At 33.6% G+C, this 24,721-nt stretch overlaps 1 protein-coding gene across 2 annotated transcripts in view; it reads right to left on the minus strand.

Annotated features, from left to right (window-relative positions):
• FNDC3A (fibronectin type III domain containing 3A) overlaps positions 1–24,721 on the minus strand; it is a 135,568-nt gene that overhangs the window by 108,518 nt on the left and 2,329 nt on the right. The window lies entirely within an intron of this gene.

The raw sequence follows: 24,721 nt of genomic DNA on the forward strand, positions 1-24,721 counted from the left end.
TTTAAGGAAATATATTTCTTACAACCTAACCAACTGTCTAAGTAGTCAATAAATTAAGATATATTCAAGCTAATATTAATATATCGGCAGCCTCTATTTAAATTCCATGTCTGTCTGCCTCTCCACCCCTTCCATCTCTATATAATATTTATTTAACCACTGCTACTTAATCTAAACACTAGGATAGGCACTAGGAAATACAATGATTGAGCAAGGCAACCCTATCATTGATTTTTTTTTCTAAGAGCAGCCAACGTAATTATTGAGACCTAATCCCCCTCATCACCCTAATCTGTCTCTAGGAACCACATTACTCAGACAGAGCACAATGGTGAAAAAATTGACTCACAATTAGGATAAGAACCTTCAAGTTTTAAGTTCTTATCTTACTTGTTTATTCTGTTTTTATTACTCTTTTCTAAGTGATACCTACACTTTTACAATAAATCAAGTCATTGCAGTGATAAAATCCCATATATATAGAAGTCTTTGTAGACATTTACATAAAAAGATGAGAACTGTCATAGGCAACATTAGTTTGTATCATATATAACATCAATTAATAAAATATCAGCAAATTACATTTCAAGATGAGCAAACTGGCACAATCATAAATTTTACTGAATCTGTACTGAAAATAAAATAAACATTTTTGGATGCTTACAGCATTCTACAATTCAGTAGTGTCAAGATATCTAACTTTTATAAGAGATTAAATTCATTTATTTGAAAATCTTGAATCCATAGAAACTCACCAGTTGATCTGACTCAAAATAATTTTTCATTTTGATATATAAAAACTGCTATAAGATTTTTAAAATATTCAATACAGGCATCTACTTCAATATTTCCTACTTAAGATCACAATATGAAATATTCTATATTATTTAACTGTCTCATGAAAATGCATGCCATTTAAATATCATGTTTATATAAAATATAGAAAGGCAAATCTAGCTTCTGGCATAATCTGGATTGCTAAATTCCTTAAAGTCCAATAAAATCACTGAGTACTTTAAATTGTGTCAAATAATGTTGTTCTGTGGAATATACAAAGAATAAGAAAGGAAAGGGTCAATATATTATTTATCATTCTTGCAAGTCACTTTAGTCCAAAAAGAAACATTTCCAGGAAACTAATTTGAGATTAATAAGAAGAGACTTGTATGTCAGTCAATTTTCTTAATTTTGAGCCACTTCAATTTTATCATTGTATTATATTTGTAATATCTTATATAAGATGTTTAGCTAAAAATGTAGACAACCATTACTTAAATTTTAGAATGTAACACTGAGGACATAACCACAGTTTGATTTCAAGAGATGGACTGAAATCTTTACAAATAGAAATACAGATTTCTTCTGAAATTTCAAATTAATATAGAGGTTGGGTGTGGAGCCATATGCTATGTTTTAATATTACTATTCCACTTACAGCATTAACTTTAATTTTATTCTTTTTAAAAATACAACACAGCGAAGTTTCATTTGTGAATTGGTTTCTTGTATGGCCACATTCATCACACTACATGCAAAGTTGCTGCTTTTATTTAAGCTTGCAAATTGCTAAGTTCTGCCCTGCAACTCAAATGTTGCACTTGAAAACCTAGAAATTCCTTTTATTTCTTGTGTAGAGAATACCACCCAGCTTCTTCTTTCAATCAATTTCTTTTTTATTACTACTCACTTTCTACTTTCTATTCTCATCTTATCTTGTGACCACAGCCTCTTGGTTTTAGCTATGCATATATTTTTGTTTGTTTTTTATAATGTAGTATTTGATATATACAGAAAAAGAGGGTAGAAATGATCTGTAGCATTTGCTAATGTTGGTGGAGTAAAGACCTCCTCTTCCCCCTCCATGGCCCATTTCAAGCTACCAGTGGTTTAAAAATTGACCTGCAAATTCCTGAATTTTGAACACCCAACTTTTATATACAAGATGGCTTCTAGCATATCACTGTCTATATCTATATATCAACATTAAACTATTTATGTAATATAAACATTTGGGGAATCTGGGTGAAAAAAACTGGATATCTTTGTCTTATTTTTACAACTTTGTTTTATAAGTCTGAAATCTTACAAACTAAGATTTGTAAGATTGTCAAATTAAACAACATTTTTTAAAAATGCCAGATAGATTGAAGATCTGAATGGAAAAAGTAAAACAAAAAAACTTCTAAAGGATAATACTGAAGAATATCCTTATAACCCTGAGACAGAGAAAGAATTTTTAAACAGGGTATAAAATATATTTGTTAAACCATAAAAGAAAAAACTGATATATTGGACTTCATTAAAATTAAGAATTATAATTTATTTAAAAAATCCTTAAGATAATGAAAAGGTAAGTCACAAACTGAGAGAAGATATTTACAACATATGTAACTAACAGGAACACAGATTTAGAATATATGTAGGCCTCCTATACATTGATTTAAAAAAACAGAAAAATGACAAGGACTTGGATATACTCTTCACAGAAGTAGCAATTCAAAAGGCCAATAAACATATAAAAAGATTCTCAAACTTATTAATCACTAGGAAAAATCTAATTAAAAATCATAATGATATATCACCACACACCCACTGGGATGATAAAAATGAAAAAGACTGACAAAATCAAGTGGTAGTGGGTAGTGATGCTACGGAGTAACTGGCAAATACATGGAGTGGGAATGCAAACTCATAAAATCACTTAGAAAAAGTTTGATTTTTATCTACCAAAGTTGAACATAGGCATATTCTATGACCCAATTATGATCCAGCTATTAGACTCTTAGAATATATTAATGCCAAAAGAAATACATACACATATGGACCAAAAGACAAGTACAAGAAGGTTCATAACAGCATTACTTGTTAATTGCCCCAAAGTGTAAACAACCTAAATGTCCCTTGTAAATAAATTGTGGCTGGTTCACTCATTGGACTATATATAACAATGAAAATTAATGAAGTAGTGATACAGGGACCATGAATAAATCTCACAATGTTAGTGAAAAACAAACAGAAGAATACATACTGCACAATTTTATTTATAGAAAGTTCAAAAACATAAAACCAACTTATAGTATTAAAAGTCAGAACAAAGGTTGCCTCTGGGAATAAGCAATGGATGGGGAGAGGCATGAAGGCAGTTTCTGGGGTGATGGTACTGTTCTATGTCTTGACCAGAGAGACTATTATACGATGACTACCATTAAGTTGTTCATTGAGCTGTACAGCTGTGTAACGATTATGTATGCATCTCTCTGTGTTTAAGATACTTCAATAATTTTTTTTTTTTTTAAGACAGGTTCTTACTCTGTCGCCTACGGTGGAGTGCAGTGGCACAATCATAGCTCACTGTAACCTTGAACACCTGGGCTCAAGTGATCCTCCTGCCTAAATTTTTTTTTATTTTTTGTAGAGATAGAGTCTAGTTAGGTTTCCCAGGCTGGTCTCAAAACTCCTGGGCTCAAGTGATCCTCCTGTCTCAGCCTCCTCCTAAAGTGCTGGGACTACAGATGTGAGCTACCATGCCCAGCCTAAAATTATTTTTACAGTTAAAATTATCATGATTATTTAGACTGATGCAGAAAAACATTTGACAAATTCAACACCCCTTCAAATAAAAACACTCAATAAATTAGAAATGGAAGGATTCTACCTCAACATAATAAAGGCCATATACGAAAAACCCACAGGAAGATCACACTCAACAGTGAAAGACTGAAAGCTTTTTCTCTAAGATCAGGAACAAGGCAAGGATGCCTACTTTTGCCACTTGTATTCAACACAGTACTGGAAGTTCTAGTCAGAGCAATTGGGCAAGAAAAAGAAATAAAAATCATCTATATTAGAAACAAAGAAGTAAAATTATCTCTGTTCATAAATGATATAATCTTATACACAGAAGACTCTAAAGATTTAAAACAACAACAAAAAAAACCTGTTAGAACTAATAAACAAATTCAGCAAAGTTCCAGTATACAAAATCAAAACACAAAAATCAGTTGGGTTTCTATACATTAACATCAAACAATCTGAAAAAGAAATTAAGAAAACAATTCCATTTATAATAGTATCAAAAAGAATAGGAATATTTAGGAATAAACCTAATCAAGAGGTGAAAGATTTGCACATTGAAAACTATAAAATACTACTGAAAGAAATTAAAGACACAAATAAATGCAGAGACATCCCATGTTGGTTTATTGAAAGACTATATATTGTTAAGATGTCTGTACTACCCAAAGCAATCTACAGGTTCAACACAACTCCTATTAAAATCCCAATAACATTTTTTACATAAATAGAAAAATTTATCCTAAAATTCATATGATATCTCAAGGGACCCCCAAATAGCCAAAACAATTTTAACAGAGAACTCACACTTCCTGATTTCAAAACATATTACAAAGCTACAGTAATCAAAACAGTGTGGTACTTGCATAAAGAGAGACAAATAGACCAGTGAAACAGAATAGAGAGTCCAGAAATAGACCCTTGGCATATATTGCCAAATGATCTTTGACAAGGGTGACAAGATCACTCCATGGGGACAGTCTTTTCAACAAATGGAAATGGAAAACAGCATCCTCATGCAAAAGAATGAAGTTGGATTCATCTTACACTGCACATAAAAATTAACAAAGATCCAAACATAAAAACTAAAATTATACAACTCCTAGAAGAAAGCATAGGGGTTAGTACCAAAGGTATCAGAAGAAAAACAAAAAGAAAAAAAAAAACATGAAGGAAAAGCTTCATGTCATAAGACTTGGCAATGATTTCTTGGATATGACAGCAAAGTACACACACAAATAGACAAATGGGACTTCATCAAACTCAGAAATTTTTAGGACAGAATCAGAGGACACAATTCAACAGGGTGAAAAAGCAACCTATGGAGTGGCAGAAAATATTTGCAAACTGTGTTAGCTTGGGCTGCTATAAAAAAAAAAAACACTGACTGGGTGGTTTAAACAATAGATATTTATTTGTAATAGTTCTGGAGGCTGGGAAGTACAAGATCTAGGTGGTAACAGATTTGGTTCTTGGTGAGGACCCTCTTCTCGTCTTTCAAATGGCTGTCTTCTCACTATATCCTCACATGACAGAGAGAGAATGCTCTGATATCTCTTGCTCATCTTATAAAATCCTTAATCATGGAATATTCACCCTCATGACCTCATCTAAGCCTACTTATTTCCCATAATTATCTCCCAAAGTCCTCACCTCCTAATACTGTCACTTTGAGGGTTAGGGCTTCAATGTATCAATTTTGGAGAGACACAAATATTTAGTCCATAACATTATACCCCTGGCCTCCCAAAATTAATGTCCTTTTCATTCCACCCCAACAGCCCCCAAAGTCTTAACTCATTCCAGCATCAACTCTAAAAGTCCAAAATCTCAGCTAAATATAATCTAAATCAGATATGGATGAAACTTTAGGTATGTTTCATCCTGAGGCAAAATTCCTCTCCAGCTTTGAACCTATGAAACCAGATAAGTTATGTGCTTACAAAATATTAATACAATGGTGGGACAAGCATAGGGTAGATATTTTCATTCCAAAAGGAAGAAGTCACAATTAAGAAAAGGGTGACAAGTCCCCAGCAATTCCAAAACCTAGTAAGGCAAATATGCAAGGCAAATACCATTAGATCTTAAGGCCCTAGAATAATCATTTTTGATTCAATGCTTTGCTTTCCAGACCCACAAGGGCAGCAGTCCCACCTTCCAGAAACATTGGAATGGCAGTATTACCCCATGGGTCAGTGGTGTGGACCATCTCTTCTGCTTGGTGGAGGCCTGCCCAGGTAGCTCCCTGCTGGGGGGCCTTCTGGCCTTTTAAAACCAGGGTGGAGGCAGCCTTCTTCCCTGGGCTCGGTCACTTTAGGGCTGTAATGGGAATAGCAGCCCTGATGATCTCTGAATTGCTTTTGGAATCCTTCTTCCCTTTTCTTAAAGAATAAGGCACAGCCTTTCTTCATTCCACCCCATGTTCTCTTTTAATACCAGCTGGCAGTATGTCTGCTAGCATTAATTCTTTCTCTATCCCTGGCTTCTGTTGAGACGGCTGATTAGGTCCATAGTTCACATTCACACTAATCTCTTTATCAAATGGTCAGTCGTCCACACCCTTGTGTTCTCTTCCGAACATCCTTTCTCACTTTTGCAATATGAACAAGTTGAGAATTTTTCAAATCTTTAAATTCTGATTCCTTTTTGTTCAATAATTCTTTCTTCAATTCATTTCTCTCTTCTCACATTTTACTACAGGATGAGATCCCTTACCAGAAATGCTTGGGACCAGAAGTGTTTTGAATTTTAGAATATTTGCATAGATGTAGTGAAGTATCTTGGGGATGGAACTCAAGTATAAACACAAAATTCATTTATGTTTCATATACACTTTACACCTATAGCCTGAGGTAATTGTATACAATATTTTAAATAATTTTGTGCATCAAAGTTTTGACTGTTTTAACTGTGACCCATTACATGAAGTCAGATTTGGAATTTTCCACTTGTGGTATCATGTATGTATTCAAAAGTTTTAAATTTTGGAGCATTTTCGATTTTGATTTCAGATTAAGGATGCTCAACTGTATAAGCAGTGAAGAGAAACCAAGCCACTCCCATTCAACACTTTGCTTAGAAATCTCCTTAGCAAAATATTCAATTTCATAGTTCACAAGTTCTACCTTCTACAAAATACTAAAACATGAACACAGTTCAGCCAAGTTCTTTGGCACTTATAACAAGGATGACCTTTTCTTCACTGTTCAATGACATGTTCTTTATTTCCATCTGAGACCTCATCAGAATGGCCTTTACTGCCCATGTTTATACCAACATTCTGTTCATGACTATTTACGTGTCCTCTAAGAAAATGGAGGCTTTCTCTCCAACTTTTTTTTCATGAGCCCTCACCAGAACTGCCTTTCACAGTTCCTTCATAGCAATCTCGGCTTTTTCTAGCATGCACCTCAACACTTCTGCAGCTCCTATCCATTACCCAGTTCCAAAGTCACTTCCATTTTTAGGTATTTGTTACTGCAATCCCCCATTGCTTGGTACCAATTACTGTCTTACTCAGCTTGGGCTATTATAACAAAATACCATATTGTAGGTGGCTTAAACTATAGAAATTATTTCCAACAGTTCTGGAGATCAAAGAAGTACAAGATCAGAGTGTCAGCATGGTTGGGTTCTTGGTGAGTGCCCTCTTTCTGGCTTTCAAATGGCCACCTTCTCGTTGTATTCCCACACGGTGGAGAGCAAGTGAGCTCCAGTCACTTCTTCTTATAAGGACACTAATCCCATCATGGGGCCCCACTCTTGTGATCTCAATCTAAATCAAAGTATCTCCCAAAGACTCTCCTCCTCCAAATACCATTACATTGGGGGTTAGGGCTCAACATATGAAGTTTGGTGGGACACAAACATTCAGTCCATAACATTATTAGGTATAGAAACAGTACTGTGCTTTCTCACTTTGTCAATGCCGTAATTCTAAATCTGTTCTAGTTTCCTTACCCATGTATTCTGCCAGTTCTTCTTCCTTAAATTTGTCATTCATATCCATCTATTCTACCTAAATCTGTCCTATCCTGAAAATGCTGCTGTTATAATGACAATAGCTTAGACCTAGAATCTAAGGTAGATAGATCATGAGAATGAGCTTAGCCTGTGGTTTGAAATTTCAGCTTTTCTTGCCTTAAAAGCATGTGGGAAAATGCAAAGCAGGATTACTCCTTGGATAACAGCCATAGCATAATGGAGGAATCCATAGGAAAAATATGCACATTTATTTTTTTTTTATTTATTTATTTTATTTATTTATTTATTTTTTTTTTGAGACAGAGTCTCACTCTGTTGCCCAGGCTAGAGTGAGTGCCATGGCGTTAGCCTAGCTCACAGCAACCTCAAACTCCTGAGCTCAAGCGATCCTCCTGTCTCAGCCTCCCGAGTAGCTGGGACTACAGGCATGCACCACCATGCCCGGCTAATTTTTTTTCTATATATATTTTTAGCTGTTCATATAATTTCTTTCTATTTTTAGTAGAGATGGGGTCTCGCTCTTGCTCAGGCTGGTCTCGAACTCCTGAGCTCAAATGATCCGCCCACCTCGGCCTCCCAGAGTGCTAGGATTACAGGCGTGAGCCACCTCGCCCGGCCTTAAATATGCACATTTAGATTGAAAATCCAATGTATCTTTCTGGTCTTTTGATATGTCTAATTCAATGAAGCTAAAAATTATAGGACTCCAAGGCCCTGTCCGAAACCACAAGACTATCATATCCAGTTGTCCCTTGGCCCTGGGGAATTGGTTCCAGGCCTCCCCCTGCCAAATTTTGGTATTTTGGTATTTTGGATACCAAAATCCACAGAAGCTCAAGTCCCTCATATAAAATGGTATAGTATTTGCATATAATCTACATATATCCTCCTGTATACTTTAAATCATACTTTAAGTTTATTTATAATACCTAATACAATGTAAATGCTACGTAAATAGTTGTTATACTATATTGTTTAGGGAATAATGACACAAAAAGGTCTGTACATGTTTAGTACAGATGCAATCATCCATTTCTTTTGTTCAAATATTTCTGATTCACTGTTGATTGACTCCATAGATGTGGAACTGCACAGATATGGAGGGCTGACTTTTCTCCAAAGAGTTTTAATATTGCATTTAACTCTAGAATTTAGGAGTATTTAAAAATACACATATGAACAAAACATGAGGTAAAAATATTAAAATTATAATAGCAATTGTATCAAGATAGTGGGATTATGTTGATCTTTTTCTTTTCTTTATTTCTCAAGGTTTTTTATAATGTGGATACTGGTATACCACTGTCTCCCATCCAAATACTAACCAGGCCCAACCCTGCTTAGCTTCCAAGATCAGATGAGGCTGGGCACATTCAGGGTGGTATGGCCACAGATAACAACTATCATCAAAATTTTGATTTAAAAATTAATAGTCAGTGCTGAAGAGCCATGGGTAACCAAACACATTTGTCTTATCAACCATCTACGCTTTCAGGAAAATTTCAATAAATTTTGCTTTAACTTGGACTTTATCCAAATTACTAATTCATCTCATGAACTGATACCCTACAATGTGTATTTTTATATTTAGACCTCTGTTTCATTTTGGATTTCTTATCTTCTAAACTTGACTACATTAGATTAAAAAAAGGCATTTTAAATCACCTGTAGTAGAATTTCCTAAGATGAAAGTCACGGGAGTCACTCTGCAAAATCATCCTATCATTTCTTATCGGAAACCTAAAACAAATATGTCGCAGATTTTAAATAACAATAAGAACAGGATATTAGATTATTTTATATTTTGCAAGGCTAATTAATTCTTTGAATTACACTCTTTGACATTAACTGTACTTCAGAAAAATGGCTCTTATTAAATCCATTATTTCAGTTCACCTTAAATTTCTACATCTTAATTTGAATTTTTATGAAGATATAATGGGCAATTTTCCTTTGTTCTTCTATATTTATAAAAGAAATTTATATTCACAGAGAAAGTAAGAGGGGAAGAGAAGGATGGTAAGGAGAGAGAGCTATCAATCATTTTAAATGATATAAAACAGAATAAAAAATAAGACCAGACTTTATTAATCAAAAGACTTATAATTATCCTGCTCTTTGTTTTTCTTTCTATCCCCAGTGCTCACTTTTTCATTTCTTTGGACATTGGACATCGGAAGTACAAAAGAAACACTGGTACAAGATTTAGTACAAGAAAAGACTACAACTAGGAGTATTATGCTTTAAAAAAAAAAAAAAAAAGAGGCAGTCTTCAACTAAGAAATAGGCTGCCTTCCAACATTTCATTAGAAGTTAGATATATCTGGAAAATATTTCCCCATATAAACATTATAATAAGTACAATAAGTAATTAAGTTTTCAGAGCATGTTGTAAAAGTTAAATTTAACCTGTATCTTTTTCTTAAAATCTTTTTATGGTAGAAAATTTCAAACGTACATCAAAATAAACATAACAGTATAATGAACCCAATGCACTCATCATTCCACTTCAACCATTTCAACTCATGGCTAGTCTAGTTTCATCTATACTAGCTTCCACTTCTTTCTGTCTTGTAGTGTTCTGAAACATATGCAGGAGATTCCATAATTGCATTTGCAAATATTTCAATATGTATCTCTGAAAGATAAGGACTTAAAGTATACAATTTGATAAAGTTTGACACTTGAATACATCTGTGAAACTATCAGCACAATCAAGATAATGAACCTACCCATCACCCTCCAAATTTTCCTACTATCTATTTGTAATTCTAGCCTTTGCATTTTCATGACTAACGATGTATGTGATAATTTGCTATCCATATATCTTTTTGTTTATCTGTTCAATTCTTTTGCCCACTTTGTTATTCAGCTTTCTTATTACTGAGTTTTGATAGTGCTTTATATATTCTGGATATAAGTCCTTTATCAGATAAGTGATTTGCAAATATTTTTCTCCCAGTCTGTGCCTTATTTTTACATTCTCTTACCAATGTCTTTGAAGAGCGGAAGTTTTAAATGATGATGTTCAGTTTATCGATTTGCTATTTTATGAATGGCTCTTTTGGTGCTGTACCTAATCCAAGCTCACAAAGATTTTCTCCTATGTTTTCTTCAAGAATTTTTTAATTTCAGGCTTTACATTCTACTTGTTCTATTAATTATTGACAGAATAGTATTAAGATCGCTGCTAAAATTGCATATTTGTGTACACAGTCCACGACTTATGGTTTGACTTACTATTTTTTGACCTTAATGATAGTGCAAAAGCAATATGCATTTAGTATAAACCATACACTGAGTACTCATACAACCATTCTGTTTTTCACTTTCAGTACAGTATTCAATAAATTACATGAAATATTCAGCATTTTATTATAAATTAGGCTTTTGTTAGATAATTTTGCCCAACTGTAGGATAATGTTAAGTGACATAAGCACATTTAAGGTAGGCTGGGCTAAGTTATGACATTAAGCAGGTTAGGTGTAGTAGATGCATTTTTGACTTACGAAATTTTTAACTTATTATAGGTTTATTGGGACATACCCCCATCATAAGTCAAAGAGCCTCTGTATTTCTCTTTGCAGTTCTATCATGTCTTTGAAGCTCTTTTATCAGATGCATAAAAATTTAGGATTGTATGTCCTCTTAATGAATTAATCTCTTTATTATTATTAAATAACCCTCTTTATCTCTGGTAATATTCGTTGTTCTGTCACCTAACTTCTGATCTAATATAGTGATCCCAGCTTTCTCTTAGTGTTGGTATGGTATATCTTTTTTCATCCTTTTAACTTATATGTGTCTTTATATTTAAAGTGGATTTCTTGTAGATGGGATATACTTGGGTCTTTATTTTTAAAAATCTAATCCAATAATCTCTGCCTTTTAATTGAGGTGTTTATACCATTTATATGTAATGTGATTATTGATATGATTGGGTTTACATCTACCATCTTGCTATTTGTTTGCTATTTATTCCATATGTCAGTGCTACCCAACCTTTTTGGCACCAGGGACTAGTTTTATGGAAGACAATTTTTCCATGGGGAAGGGGGGAGGTAGAGTTCAGGTGCTGATGTGCCCGGTGTTTTCTGTTCCCTTTTCCTGCTTTATCGGCTTTGTTTTAGATTATTTTTTACTATACCATTTCATCTGTCTTGTTTGCTTATAGGCTATAACTCTCTGTTTTGTTGCTCTAGTGTTTCCTTTATGGTTTATAATGCATGTCTTTTATTTATCAGTCTGTGTTCAAGTAATATTATATTACTTCAAGTATTAGAACCTTACAACAACAAATCTGCAATTTCTCCCCTTTTGGGCTTTTTGTTGTTATTGTACATTTAACTTTTACATATATTATAAATCCTAAAATCATTGTCATCATTTTTATGTTAAACAGTCAACCGTCTTTTAAAGATGTTTAATAAGAAAAATATTGTATATATATTTGCCCATGTAGTTATCATTGCTGGTACCCTGAATTCCTTGTGTAGGTCAATGTTCCCATGTGGTTTAATTTTCCTTCTGCTTGAAGGACTCCACTTAACATGTCTTTTAATGCAGTACCAAAAGTGATGAATTCTTTCAGCTTTTGAATGTTTGAAATCTTTATTTTGCCTTTGTTTTTGAAAGACAGTTTCACTGGGCAAAAAATACTAGGTTGACAGTTTTTTAAAAAACGTTTTAAAGATATTGCTCCATTGTCTTCTAGCTTACATAGTTTCTGATGAGAGATCTGATGTCACCCTTATCTTTGTTCTGTTTTCCTTTGGCTGCTTTTAGGATTTTTTTTTTTTCTCTTTATCACTTAAGTGATTTGATTATGATGTTCCTTAGTACAGTTTTATTCATCTTTCTTGTGCTTATTGTGCTTTTTGGTTTATAACTTTTATCTAATTTGGAAAATTCTGGATCATTATTTCTTCAAATACTTTGCTGATTCATCTTTTAAAAAAATTCTCTTTTATTTTATATAGTTTCTATTGCTATGTCTTTACGTCCACTAATCTTTTCTTCAACAATGTCTAACATGCCATTAAGTCCATCTAGTGTGTCTTATTTCTGACACTGTAATATTTATCTAACAGATATCTCTACTTAACATGTTCAATCTTTCCTTTGGATTCTCCAACAGTCACAACTGTTTTAATGATTATTAATTAATCTTGTGTGTCATTCGAAGGCTACTTTCAAGTGATTGGTTTTTCTCCTCATTATGGTTTGTATTTTCCTTCTTCTTTCCAGACTTAGTAATTTTAACTGAATGTCAGACATTATAAACATCACTTTCATGGCTGTTGTATATTTCTGTATTCCTATAAATAATCTTGAGTTTTGTTCAGAGATGTGGCTAAGTGACTAGGAAATAGTTGGATCCTTTTGGGATGTGCTTTGAAGATATGTTAGGCAGGACCAGAGTTACATTTAGTCTATAGTCAATTTTTCCCCATTACTAAGGCAAGATTCTCCAGAGTACTCTACCAAATGCCTTGTGAATTATGAAGCTTTCTACTCTGGCTAGCAAGAATAGGTACATTTTTTGGCCCTGCATGAGCTTGAATGCTGTTCTATACAATCCTTTTAGGCAGCTCTTTCCTCAGCCCTGGACAGCATCCTTATGTGTACACATTTATGAGTACTTGGCTGAATACTTAATGGGAACCTGCTCCAGATCTCTGAAGTTCTTTTTCTGTGCAGCTCTCCCTCTCTCTCTGATACCCTGCCCTGTAAACTTTAATTGCCTTGGATTTCCTGGACTGTCAGCTCTATTACCTCAAATCAGGAAGTCCACTGGGACTTAACTGGGTTCCCTCTTCCTCCATTGTGTCCTGGAAACTTTCTCCAGGCAGTAAGCTGGGCCAGTCATAAGGCTTGCCTTGTTTTCCTCCTTTTGTTGCCTGATGTCTAATGCCTTTGGTACTACTGTTTCATGTATTGTATCTAATTTTTTTAGTTGTTTCAAGCAGAAAAGTAAATCTAGTCCCTTTTACTCCATCTTGACAGGGACCTGAATTCACTATTCTTAATTTTTAATGTACCCAATGGACAGTAGAAAGGTGAATAAATTTATCAAGAGTAGGACTCAAATGGCTATGCTTTAAAAGTATGATTTATTTGAAAGTATGGTACAGGGTTCACCACTAGAAGCCAGTGTAGTGTGCTCTCGATATGTCCTGAACTAACAGAAAAATTAAAGTTATTTATTTTGGGCAAATGACACACAATTCCTTAGCTTTTATTTCTGTATTAAGACTAAGAGTTACTTACTAGCAACTTGCAGAGTGAGTTCTTATTTGAATGTGTCATCTGTAAACTAAAATTAATACATTTCTGGAGTATAGTGAGGCCTCTAATTCAGGATTTTACTAAGACATTTGGCTGCCATGCAACACAGGAGTCCCACAATTTGTAAGAATACTTTGTTATCTGTAGCTCTGTCATCACTGCTCTCTTCAAATGGCCCTGGTTTCTGTGCTGTCTTCAACTCATCATGGTTTTCAAGTCTGATAGCTTTTAGATATAAATTATTATAAACCTTTCAATTATAAATTACCACATTTTAGTTTTATTTTCATATTCAATTTAGATTCTGGAGAAGTTTGTTTATTTCCATATTATACAATGAAACATATCTACACTATTTTCGGTTTTACTTTTACCTTTGTTGCTAAAGTAGGTGTATTTATAAACGTTCCAATTTGACTTGTATGGTGACATTTCATCAGTGATGTGCTGTTTATGAACTGATGCTATTTAAATAACTTACAATGTATTTTCATGTAAGTGCAATCGTATATATTTTTATATATAGGGCAGTTATTACAGCCATAGTTATTACAGCCATGTAATAGGTTGAACTATATGAAATTGTCATTTAAGGTCAAAAACTTTACAGTATCAGCAATGTCATATAGTTTAACCTCATAAAAGCAAGTATACATAGTTATAGCCTTATAAGGGAAACAATAATATATACAGATTGCTAGCAACAAATTACTGTAAGTTATTTATCTTATTCTTCTCCAATTTCATTGTTCACTGGAAAGGCAGAAGGGGTAATATGAGTAGGATGTGTGGTCCTCACTCTTTTATGCTCCCTAAGTAAAACAAGGTTTTAAAAGTGAGGGGGCATTGAGAACCATTGTCATTACCCTCCTTAGTCAGATATACTAAACATAACTTAATTTAATTAAGTATTTAAAAGATACAACCTCCATTTCTCTGCTAAGAAATTACACCCTAATACTAATACAAAAATCTTGTTAAAACAAGACTTCAAAGGAAATCTTGATCAAAAATACATCACAAAAATACATGCAGTTAAGAAACTATAGAAACAAAGAAATCAATCCCAATCCATTAAAGGATTGATAGTGTGCACAAAAGACTGATATTTAAAAAAGTAACCATCTTCTTAAACCCCATAGTATAGCTCTAGGTGTCTGAAGTCTTCAAAGCACATATGCTACATTTAGAGCCAAAAGGTAATTATACCTGGAATAATTCTATTTTCATCTCTAAATATTTTATTGCCCTTTTCAGAAGTACTAGCTTTTATATTACAGATTGTTAACTTTGCTCTTTTACAACTTCAAATTCTAGGTTACATTCATCAGAGTGACTTTACTAAAGACCAAACCAGCAAGCAGTATCTGTATATTTTCTGGCCACAGTAACACTGTGGCATCTAAGTTCACAACAGAAGGGTTTGAATTCCTGTGTAAAAGCTATTATATTACTATAAATTTACCATATTTACCATGTTTCCTTCATTAATTCCTTCCAAATAGAGAATTTTATCATAAGAAAATCAAGAAACATTTCCTTATTTTCTGTAAGAAATTTGTCTGTAAAACCCAGTATTTTAAACTCCTCTCTTTTTGAGCTGAGTAGACTCTTTGTTTATAAATCTACGACTATACCTGGGTTAAAAATTATTGCCTTTAAACATACTCATCTTCTCCCTTCTTATTTTCTTTACTCTTCCTTTTATTTACAGTCTTTCTCTCAAGCTGCTGACTCCTCTCCTGACCTCTAGCATCAACTGTCTTAAAATATTAGGTTCTAATATTAAAGGGGAGCGGAATCAAAATGTCAAGACATATGGGACTTGAAAACAACTACATTCAAAATTACAATTTTATATTTAAAGAAGAAAAATGCTTTTATAACAGAAATTCTGAAAATAAAGTGCACTAAAATTGTCTTGGTTGGCAGTTATGGTTACAAAGGTTTTGAATCACTGGTACAACTCCCATTTCTTTAACCTATTTTAACACAGCTTCAGACCCAATAGTATACTGAATTGCTATTTCTAAAAGCACCAACAATAACTTCAGACACCAACTGGGAAGCTTCTTCAAGTGAAGGGTGCTATTAAAAACTGAACAGGGAAAACAGACATACATCAAAGCTGTCCAACCAGAAGGTATGGTCCTAATAAGGACCAATGATAACAAACGCCCTTATGTTTTATCACATTTTTTACATCACAAAAGTTGTACTTGCTCATATTTAAAAATATACAAACGTTATTTTTAACTCTTTCCTGCCCCCAACTTCCCTTTCTACAGCTAACAACTGTGGTGTGTACCCTTTCAGTCTTTTTCTCTGCACTTAACCTGTATATTAGGTTTTCTGGGAGTAGCTGTTACATAAACGAAATCACATATATTCCTTTTGTGCATTGTATGGTATTGGGTCTTGCTCATTCACGTAAAATATCTTAAGAATTTCCTAAAGAAGTACATCTATAGCTACTTCATGCTTTTTCATGAGTGCCTAATACCCAGGGTAACGGCATGCCATAATTTAACTATTCTAATATTCAGATTACTTCCTGTTTTCCTTCATACATTTCTTCCTTTGCAGGGAATAATCATGTAATATTTTATATGAACATACAATAGCATTTCTGTATTAGAGATATATAGAAATAAAACTTTTGGTTCAGAAGTACGCACATTTTAAATTGATAGATATTGCTAAACTTTCCTCCTAAGAAAATTAAGCTATTTATACTCTGTTCAATAGTATATGAATGGGCCGGGCGCAGTGGCTCACGCCTGTAATCCTAGCACTCTGGGAGGCCGAGGCGGGAGGATCGCTCAAGGTCAGGAGTTCGAGACCAGCCTGGGCAAGAGCGAGACCCCCATCTTTACTAAAAATAGAAATAAATTATCTGGACAACTAAAAATATATAGAAAAAATTAGCCAGGCATGGTGGCTCATGCCTGTAGTCCCAGCTACTGGGGAGGCTGAGGCAGAAGGATTGCTTGAGCCCAGGAGTTTGAGGTTGCTGTGAGCTAGGCTGACGCCATGACACTCTAGCCCGGCCAACAGAGCAAGACTCTGTCTCAAAAAAAAAAGTATATGAATGCCTACTTTCCAGTTTCACACTATTATTAAGGTTTTCCAATTTTTGCCAATTTTACTAGCAAAGATTTATTATAAATCATATCTCATTGATGTTTTAAACTTCTGAGATTACTGGTGTGGTTAAATACCTTTTCAAAGCTTTATAGGCTATCTATATTTTTACTTCTAACAATTTCCTGCTTACATTCTTTCCCATTTTCCACCAAGTTATCTTTTTCATATTGATTTGCAGGTAAACCATATACTCTAAATATTAATTTTGTCTATTATTGCATGTCCAATATTTTATCCCAGTCTACTGCTTGCCTTTTTAAATAGCATCTAAGTTTGATGTCTCACTTAAAAGATCTTCTTTGCTCTAATTGTTTTTTTTACTTTACTTTTAAAACCTCTGTCATTTTGTTTTTTATTTGCAGATAATTTAGTCCATCTGGAACTTAGTTTTGAAAGTGTCATGAAGTGGGTACCTAATTATCTTTACTCAAACTAGGTAAGACAATTGTCCCACACCATTTATAGACTAGTTCTTCCATTACTCACTAGTCTATCACATAATTCTTCTTTATCCTTGGATCTTCTCCTGAATTCTTTATTCTGGTTCCTTTGATGAACATGCCTACTCCTACTCCAAATATCTTATTATTTTAATAATTGTAATTTTACAATATGTTTTGATTTTTAATGGGTCTCTTCCCCTTTGTTACACTTCTTTTTAAAATTTACTTATCCATTCTTTGCATGCCCCTTTCTCAAAATTTGAGCCACCAATATGTCAAATTCCGTTTTTTAAATCCTGTTGAATTTCCCATTATAACTACTTTCACATTACAGACTAATTTAATGAAAACTGCCATTTCTATAGTATCAAATTGACAAATTCAGAAACACAGTACTCCTCTATCCATTCACATCTTCTTGTGGTTTTCTTTATATAGCTATTAATAAGATACAGTTTAAAAATTTCTGAAGTATTTTATAGTTTAGGCTTCTGCTTTTTCTTATTGTATTTCATAGTGGTTCTTACTAATGTATAAGAAAGCTAACGAATTTTCTAAGTTTATCTTATGCCTGTTGGTTCACTGAAATCATTTTTTGTTCTTTTTTTACCTTTTTTTTTTTTTTTTTTGAGTCAGGGTCTCGCTCTGTCACCTGGGCTAGAGTGCAATGGCACCATAATAGTTCATTACAACCTCAAATTTCTGGGCTCAACTGATCCTCCTGGCTCAGCCTCTCAAAGTGCTGGGATTACAGGCATGAAGCACTGTGCCCAGGCTGAAATCATTTTTTTAATTCCAATCATTTTAATTGACCACCTTGTATTGTCTAAGTAAGCAATCACATCAATTGTAAATAATAACAGTGATATATTTCTCCCCCAGTATTTAGAGGTGAATTATTATTTTTGTTTCTTAATGTACTGGCTAAGTCATTTGGACTAATGCTATGTTCCTATTTTAATGAAAGCGCTTCTAATATTTCACTGACATTTGATATAGGTTTCTGGTAGTAACCCTTTGTAAGGTTCTTATTAATTAAGAGTTACTAGGGGCTGGGTGTGGTGGTTCATGCCTGTAATCCTAGCATTCTGGGAGACTGAGGTGGGAGGACTGCTTGAGCTCAGGAGTTCGAGACCAGCCTGAGCAAGAGCGAGACCCCGTCTCTACTAAAAATAGAAAAATTATCCAGGCGTCATGGCGTACGCCTGTAGTCCCAGCTACTGGGGAGGCTGAAACAGGAGGATCTCTTGAGCCCAGGAGTTTGAGGTTGTTGTTAGCTAGGCTGATGCCATGGCACTCTAATCATATATTTTTCCCCTTTAATCTACTAGTATAGTGAATTACATTAATATGTTTCCTAACACTGAATCATCATTACATTCCTGGACTCAACATATGAGAACTGATATGATTTAACAGTTAGAAGCCCAGGCCTCTGGAGTTAGAATGTATGGGCTCCAATCCCAGATCTTTCACTAACTAGTTGTATGATCTTAGGCATGTTATTTAACTCATCTGTGCTTCAGTTTCCTCGTTTTGAAAATGGTGACAATAGTATCTGCCTCAGAGGGTTGTTTTAAGGTAAACTGATACATGTCAAGTTGTTTGGAATAGCACCTAGGACATAAAAAGTGTTTAATACATATTAATTATATTTTTACTGAGTGTCTTGTATTTGCCAGGTACACAGAATACAGCATTGCAGGGGTTGGCAAACTAAGGCCTACAGGCCAAATCTGGCCTGCTGCCTATATTTGGTAAATAAAGTTTAACTGGAACACAGTCACTCCCATTGTTTATAATTTATCTATGGCTGTTTTTTGCTCCTATAGCACAGTTTAAGTAGTTGCAACAGAGCCTATGTGGCCCAAAATGACTAAAATATTTACTATCTGTTCCTATATCAAAAAAAATTGCCAACCCCAGCAGTATTGTTCAAACTTAAGGAGTTCACAGTCCAGTAGTGACATAGATAAGTAAAAAATATATATACACTACAATGTTATATATACCATCCAGATAATCTGCATTACGGAAACATATGGCAATTAAGTACTGAAAGACAAGAAGGACTTACACAAGTGAAGAGAGGCAGGAGAAGAGGTATTTTATTGACTTTTAATTTAAAAATGTGTGTTTATTTACAAGTCATTATCTCTTACCCTATCCTAGTCTGTGAATTCCTAGAGAGAAAGGAATATGATACTCATTTTTGTGACATCCTAAGTATCTAGGTCATTTTAAGATTTCAACAAATGATGGACAAATGAACAATGAGAATAAGAATAGGATACCTGAGTAAAAATGATTAGAGATGTCTGTCAAAGTTCTAGATATAAATATCCTATGATAAGCATTTTACTTGCCATGTTAAATGGCCTCTATTTTTTAATCCTTGTATTAGCAACAGACTATTCTAAGAGATAGCTACTACTATTACTCTACTGTAAAATGAAGAAACTAAGGCTCACACAGGTAAAGTAGCATGCTCATGTTTATACATAGCCAGTATTGGGAAGAAGCCAACAAACAAATCTATCTCCACCTAATGTAAAACATATGCTCTTTACACTATACTACAAAGTTGGAAAGTAGTAGGAATTGATATAGTAACAGGATATCAACAGGGTATGGACTCTCAAAGACAGACAAAGGAGATTATAATTAGTGCAATAATAATTGCGGTGTGATTTTAATATCTAGAATTGGGATATTAGCCTAAAAGCAGCCTAAAAGATGGTTAGAGGGACAGTTGTCCCTATGTTTTACCTAAAGTCTACTCTATCACATACATTAGGTCAGTTTTAATAAGGTTCAAGTGATAAAAAGATAAAACTTTTGGCATACTATGGCATTTAAGGAATACTGATCTGAAGTATCAGAAATAGCTGGTTCTAAAAGTTACTAAAGAAACAAAAAGGTACTTCACAAACTATTATACTAAAATGTTTTTAAAAAGTATATATTGCAAATGAAAATAGTACATGGAAAAATCAAGTCTTAAGAATAAAGCCATAATGAGAATGGCTGTCTTAAGAAAACCAAAAAATCTAGAAAATTTAAACATAATGAAATCACAAATTATACATTGTTTTCACTTTTCTTTTTATTTAGCAAATCTTAAAAAAAACTGATTTTAGTATAAATGAAATGACTATGCCTTCAAGCTAGATTTCAACAAAAGTCATTGTTACATATTTCTGTGAAACAAAGCATATAACTTTTTAAAGAAAATTCTAAACTCTGCTTTAAAATGTACTAAACTATGTATCTGTTTAGAACCCCTGGAGAAGTAGGAAGATTTTTTTGCCTCCAAAATTATATAGCGGTAGGTTTACTGAAGTAAACTATATACATAAATCAATTAAAGTAACCTCTCACTGGGGGATCAGATAGTGAAGAAATCACATAACTTTTTTAAAGAATTCTGTCCAAATATACATTAAAATGTGGATTCTGAGAAAGAAAAACAAAAAATGTGCGTTTCAGTATTTCTGATAGGGCCCGATTAGCACACAATCTAATTTATCAAATTTAAATGAATTTACATCAAGGTTTATTTCTAAGTATACATCATACTTGCTTTGTATTTTGAGCACATAGCACATAGAGATCTCAAGAAGTGAGGGAGGAAGAGATTTGGAAGTCAATCAGAGGTACGGTTTCATCTGTAAAATGAGAGTACCACCATTTATCTGGCAGGTTTATGTAGGATTTTTAAAAACAACCAAGTATAGGGCCTAAAATCCAATGAGAATTCAAGTAGATCTTATTACTATAGATACAGAAATAGTCTTCCCCTTGAAAAAAAGAAAACCATAAGGAATGCATGTTTTGCATATTTTTACCCCACTATGGAAAGAACAGCTGAAGTTGTTTGAAATAGAAGATCAGTTTCCCTTGCAAAAAGGGACAGAGGCATTGGATATGAACAGTACTGAAAGATTAATAAGAATGGAAGTTTTTATACACATTTTGTTTGCCAAGAAAGCAGTTAAAACTTTTCGGTAAACTAAATGTTTATTGGAAAAAACATACTATGTTTACAGAACTTTGGAGGATAAGGCTTGAACTCAAGATTTCTGGTCTTATTTATTTTTTAAAAAAGGCTGTATTGCTTCCAATATAGTAGTATTAACGTAAAGTATATGGTACATACTTTAATCCTCACGGTTTCCAACATCTCTTTGGGTTCTCACAATATTTGTGAGGAAAACAGGATAGATATTATTCTCCATTTTAAGGACTAGAAGAAAATCAAGATTGGAAAAAACTAACCTGGAATCATATGGCTAATAAGTGATGAAGCTGGAACTAGGATCTAGACTTTTGAATCATCATCCAAGGTACTTTATCTTCTATTTTGCAAACAGAAACAACTGGAATGGTGAGGTTGTTTCAAGCATTGACAAAAGGAGGGAAAGGGCATGAATTTCTCCTTAAGGCAAAATTTAAAAAGTCACAGTTTTAGTAGGTAGCAGTTTATGAAGGCTGAAAATTAGTTGCAAAGGTTTATATTGCCTTAAAACTTAAGCTTGTATATATACTTACAAAGTATGAAAAATGCTAATAATAAACAAAAGTATAAAAGTTAAGTTTTGTGGTTTTGTTTTGTTTGGTTGATTTTAATGTTCTTAACAGGAAAAAGGAAACACCACTGATGCTATGCAGGCAACTCCCTATCTTAAACATCTTTACTTATTTTAGTGCTTAATACCAACCCTGATATAAAGAACATATTTACTAATGCCAGCTGAATCAAAGAACACTCTTATGCAATATTCTTGCTTTTTTTGAGGCCACAAAATATAGAGTAAACCTAGCCAACTGATTCATGCAGCCATAACCTGAGGCACCACTATTCACCTGGTAATGGTACCTGAACTACAGTGTGCTAAAGGAAAAATAATTGCTTAGAAATACATATCTATAAATTTAAAAACATGAAAGAGATGCTTCATATAAATGAATTTTCAAAATAACTGATAATCTTAGTGGAAATATTTTAAAATTTTTTAAGATTTCTAGGTCCTTTTTCCCTGTCTTAATCTGCACAACTAAAGCTCATTAATGCAAATATTAATTATTAGACTGTTCCATAACACAGTGATTCTTCCTGGCGTTACTGCAGGAGATTCCACTGTTTGTCCCTTCACTAACTCATCCTAGACTACTCTGAAGAACAAGATTTCCTACTGCTTGTTCCCCAGTTGTCACTTACAGGACACAGCACCCTAGCTAAGGTGCCAGCTGTAGTTTAAAAAAATGTAAAACCAGCATAGGCAGTTGCTATACCTAACCTTATACAAATTCTAAATCAAGCCACTGTGTAGCTATTTTCACTCCTGTAAGGCCTGGCTCAAAGGCTTTTCTTCTTTCACTTCCTAGTTCTGAGACCTATTCTAGGCTCTTGCTAGAGGTTTGGCCACAAAATAACAAAATAACAATTACAGCAGTACTTATGTCTGCAATATTTTCTTTACTTTTAGTATTACATAACAAAAAATATATGTGATAGTCATAAAATACACCAAACAATCATGTAGACAAAACGATAGAAGATATTTCACAGTATGTGCTTGCTATATGGACAATTACTTAGCTAATTATTAGCTAGGAGTCAGCAAACTAGGCCCACTGGCCAAATCCAGTTCACAGATGGCTTGTTTTTGTTTGGCCCTTGAGCTAAGAATGGTTTTTTATATTTTTAAAAGATTGTAAAAAAACTAGCAATAAAGAATATTCAACAGAGACTATAAATGGCCTGGAAGGCCTAAAATATTTATCCCTTAGTTCTCTATAGAAAAAGTTTGCTGACCCCTAATCTAAGCTATATAAACCAATACATATAATCTATCCATTATACATAAAGCTTAAACTATTAATACGTCAAAGTCAAAGTAGATGTATAGTTCTTTCAGTGATAGGTTCCTAATGATACAGCCAAACTGTCTTGTCCAGCCCTGTCTATTCCTCTTCTGACCATGCCCTGGGGCTTAGCTAAAATCTCTACCTAACGTCTTTCTTCCTTCCTCCTAACATTTGTCCTTGGATGCTCTCAAACTAGTCTCTTTCCTACTACTTCCAACTCTGCCAATCTCTTTTGGAATGTCTTTCCCTTTGCTATCTAAATCCCTCCGAAGTTTCAAGTCTGACTTCCTTCAAATGCCTCGCAGGGTGGTTCTAGCCCTCACTGGCCTCACTTTCCTTTAAATTACAGTTGGTACCACAAAATTTAATAATGCCATCTCATATATTTTGCTAATGACTTCTCCCCTTTGTATTAGTCTAGTATTCCTAACTCGTTTGTAAACTACCTGAAGGAAGAAGCACATTAGACTGTGTTTGTATCCCCACTTTAACAATAGCTCATCATCCTGTGAGCACATGCCATCTCTCAAGTACACTTCTCTATCTTGGAGAAAAAAATAGCCTGAGGACCGGTAATGGGTGATAAGTGATTGGAAATATCAAAAGATGATACCCATAAAGGAACTTGTAGATCACAAGCTACACTGCAAACTTAGAAAGTATATATTAAAGACAAGCAAAATCAAAATAGTGGGAGGATAGAAAGATAAGAATAAAGAGATAAAAAGAGATCCCTGAATAATTCTCTGAAATAAAATAAGACCAAAATAATAAGAAAATTATCAAAGCTTATAATACACATAAAAGAACAAAATTTGCCTTTCAACACTATTAGCCACTAATTTTCTGTTGACAAGCAGCTCTTGACATTGATACACATGGGGGCCATATTTCTTGTTTTGCAATGTGATAAACTGAAGCAGTACAAGACAATGGAATAGACATGCATAGTATTCTAAATCTCTGGAGTTATAATATTGTGAATTTATTTGAAGTCTGCTAGAGATTGCTAATGAAAGAAGGAAAACAAAAACACCAATCATTTATCGATTACCTGGCCAATAAAATTGGAAATCATGTGCATATTCCTATATCACTCTCAAAGATACCATCTAGACTCATTTTTATGGAAAAATGCACCAAGAACATTTAAAGGAAAAAAAAAACCCTTTTGGTTACTTCATCAAATTGTATTTTAAAAATGTAGGCAAATTATAAGGTGTACAAGCCTTGGATGTATGAACATTTAAAAAAATGTTTTAAAACAATCATACATATATAACCCATGAGTCTAAACCAAAAATGGACAAATTATAAATTAAATGCTCTTTACCTAGGTAAAACTACAAAAGACAATGAGAATATTAATCATTCATTCCCTCTTTTTTGTAGGTTTTATAGAATCTCTCAG

This window comes from Eulemur rufifrons, chromosome 4 (assembly GCF_041146395.1).
Source record: "Eulemur rufifrons isolate Redbay chromosome 4, OSU_ERuf_1, whole genome shotgun sequence".
NCBI lineage: Eukaryota > Metazoa > Chordata > Mammalia > Primates > Lemuridae > Eulemur > Eulemur rufifrons.